Raw genomic sequence first — 3,715 nt, 5'->3', positions numbered from 1 at the left:
TTGCTTAACCCAAAAGGTATTATTTTTGCGGGGGATAATTTAGTGGCCGTTTTTTGGGGGGCGGTTGAGGCGGCCTTCAGGGAAACCAAGGGAAAAACAAAGATTCGAGAAGGGGGGCTTTAGTGGCTGCTTTAATTAACACTTAATTGCTTAACCCAAAAGATATTATTTTTTGCAAGGGGTACTTTAGTGGCCGTTTTTTGGGGGGCGGTTGACGCGCTCTTCAGGGAAACCGAGGGAAAAACAAAGATTTGAGAAGGGGGGGATCAAAACAAGAAGAGGGGAGCACGTACTAAGGTGTTTGGACGAAAGAAGGAGCAAAATGGGAAGTGATCCTTCTTTTCATGAAAGTGTAGGCATTTCCCCAAATAAATATCCTTTGTTTAAGCATATCGATAATTATTTTAAATATCTTCTATGAACTTGTATATTTCCCCTTTAAACCTTCTTGCGGAAAAACAAGGCCATGTTCGGGACGAAGGATTTATCACAGGAATCGTACAACTTTCCTTTCCTATGGATATTTTCCTTTGGAGGCGTTCGGGACAAAGGAAAGAGCGCTACACTTTCCTTAGGAAAGGCAACTTTCCAGCGATTTTCACGGGAAACAAAACATCTACCCAGACCTAATGGAAACGCACAGGAAACAGAGTCGTCGCCCCTCCTTTCTATCTCGTACTGCTGTCTCCTATCTCTAGCACTGCCGCCGCTCCCCCCAAATCCCCCATGGAGAAGGACGAACCCTAGATTATTTTGGCGTGGAATCAACATGGAGCACCAACGGAGCACTGTAGGCTGGCGAATCCACCCTCCTCCGCCTCCACATCTCCCCCCTCCATCCACACAAGGGCTTGATGACCAGAAATTTGGGGGAGGTCAAGAAATCTCCCTATGAGGTAACCATCCAACCCTTTTTGATTTATTCTCCTAAAAATTACGAGTACTTATTGATTTCTTCTCCTAGAAATTATTTCTACTTCAGATCTACAGGCTTAAAACGAAAATAGGTCACACAGATTGAGAATGTTTAGATGCGTAAATGAATAGACATTTTTTTGTGCTGAAGTTGTTACACAGGGAAAGATCTACTTCTACTTGTTCGTCTATGATATATACTAGGAGGAAGTGCTGCTAGCCTGCTAGATGACTTCCTGCATAGCTAAACTTCCTGGTAGCATATACTACTACAGGATATCCATTTTCTGATTTAGTTTTTTTCTATATGTGCTTATCTTGAAAAAATACAGTTAAGAGCCTATCCTGAAGCTTAGTAGTTCTGTGGTGTTGCTCTGAATAAAAAAGGCTTGGCTGTGTGCTTGTAGTAAAGAGATAAAATAGAGTCATGGTATTTTTAGGATTTAAGGAATAGACCCAATATATTACCTGCCTTCAATACCACAAACAAGATTACACTTGATTGTTATTATATTCAGAGAAGTAACTATACTCATGATATCTACTTTCTGGAGCCCTAATATGCACTTCTCATGTTGCTAGGTATGTCTAAGAATTCTAGTAGAGCCAAGTGGAATCATCAGATGAAGGCATATCTCATTGAACAGTTAAGAGATCATGATGTTCCCAAATACCGCACACAAAATGCATGGAGTAAAGAGGCCTGGACAAATATTGTTGCTAAATTCAATCAAAGATTTGATGTATCATTCACGGTAGTTCAAGTGAAGCAAAAGGAGCAGGATCTAAACAGAGATTTCAAAGCTATAAAAGACTTAATATCTGAAAGTGGTTTTGGCTGGGATCGTGACAGAAAGATGGTGGTGGCGCCCGATAATGTTTGGGCTGCACTAGAGGCACGTAAAAACAAGGATGCACTCTTCTGGCGAGGAAAGTCATTTCCATATTATGAAGATATTTTTGCTCTATATGATGGTGAGCTTTAAATCGTTGGCTTAATTGGCCCAAATTTTGTTTTGCTGATTCTTATAAATGTTCCTTTTCTTTTACTTAATTCATCTAGGACGCTATGCTCAGGGAAGGAGTTGCCATGGCATGGGTTATTATGCGAACAAAGCAACTCAGCTCTCACAGTTACCAACATCACATTCACCACAACAACAAGGGCTATAGGCGCATCTGCACACACCTACACCAACCACACATGCTCCTGGTGATTCATCCATGCAATTTGACATTGAAGAGGATAGTGAAAACACAAACTGGTTTTCTAGCAATAATACATTCAGTCAAGTGGAGGCAAACCCGACTCAAGGAAATGACTTGACATTACATGCTCCATCCCAAGTTGAAACAGTACCAATTTCCTCACAGCGCGTTGGACAGACTTTGCATGAAATTCCACAAGTTGTACATAGCAATCCTCGACCAGCTAGCTCAGCTCCTGAGGTTACTAGCACCAAGAGAGCGAGAAAGCAAAAGACGACCAGTATTGGCGATTTTCATGAGAGATACCTGAAACTGAGAAGGGAAGAAATAGATAGGTATGCAGCCATTGAGGAGAGGAAATTAAGGGACCCGTTCAGCATCAAGAAATGCATCAAAGCACTAGAAAGGTTGGAGGGTCTTTCGATGGCAGATATGCTAAAAGCAGCGGACATCTTTACTACCAACAAGGAGAACAGGGAGGTATTTCTATCATTTTCAAGTAACGAATTATGGTTGGGTTGGTTGACTGAAAAAATTCGGAATAACTAATCAGATGGAACTAATATTTCATACTAGGTGAGTGCTACCTTTAAAACAATGATATATTTTGTTCATGTGCATTTATAGGCACATGATTATGATCCTTGGCGTAGTTAACTTGTAATAGGATGTGATATATTTTGTTCATGTGCATTTCTGGACACATGGTTATGATCCTTGTCATAGTTAACTTGTAGTAGGTTGTGCATGTGCATTACTGGGCACATGATTGTTAAACTTATTCGACTATTAGTGCAATGTTAAATGGCTCTTAAAGCAATGTCTTTCTGCAGTGTTTGACAAAAATAGTCATATTAAGTGGAGTACAGTACAACCAAATAATTACATAACATATGAGAAAATTACACAATACATATGCTTATCTTCTGGCAATGTAATCTGCCCACATTTGCATTGCCATTGCATCTCGCATCTCATTTCCAGCTTGTCTCAAGTTGTTAAATATCATCACATCTTTTTTGTATTTGGCATCTCCATCTGGTACATCCTGCATATTGCTTTCATTAATATCCATTGTAGCTCTGTCAGGCAATGTCATATCTCCATTGTGTAGTCTTATGAAATTGTGCAAAACACAACAAGCTACAACTGTATCAACTTGTGTGTCAATATCAAACATTGTAGCTGCCTTTAGTATGGGATACCTTGCTTTTAGTATGCCAATAATTCTTTCGACATGATTTCGTAGTTGAGCATGTCGAAGGTTAAATAACTCCTTGTAGCATTGTGGCCTTTGCTAAACTCTTCCTTATTCTTGTAAATGATATCTAGTTCCTCGGTATGGAGCAATGAATTGGGGTGTATTTGCATAACCCGCATCTACAAGATAATTTTTTCCAGGCGGTACATTGAATCCATGTTCTAGTGCATCTTGCAAAACCCTTGCATCTGATGCAGATCCCTCCCATCCAGCATGTACATGCACAAACTTCATGTCAAAGTCACATGCAACCATTACGTTTTGTGAAAGACCTTGTTTTCTATTTCTGTATGGATCTTGTTGCCCAGGCGGAATAGTCATGGGAAAGTG

General features: G+C 40.1%; 1 long non-coding RNA gene across 1 annotated transcript; it reads left to right on the top strand.

Moving 5' to 3' along the window:
* Positions 1-661: 661 nt before the first annotated feature.
* Positions 662-3,128, top strand: LOC123185051 (uncharacterized). The gene is made up of 3 exons (XR_006493153.1): positions 662-896; positions 1,498-1,890; positions 1,979-3,128. It is a non-coding gene; the product is annotated as an uncharacterized lncRNA (long non-coding RNA).
* The last annotated feature ends 587 nt before the right edge of the window (positions 3,129-3,715 follow it).

Source organism: Triticum aestivum, chromosome 2A (genome assembly GCF_018294505.1).
Source record: "Triticum aestivum cultivar Chinese Spring chromosome 2A, IWGSC CS RefSeq v2.1, whole genome shotgun sequence".
NCBI classification, from domain to species: Eukaryota; Viridiplantae; Streptophyta; class Magnoliopsida; order Poales; family Poaceae; genus Triticum; species Triticum aestivum.
Note: the sequence above shows the minus strand (reverse complement) of the source record. Positions and strands in the feature narration are given on the sequence as shown.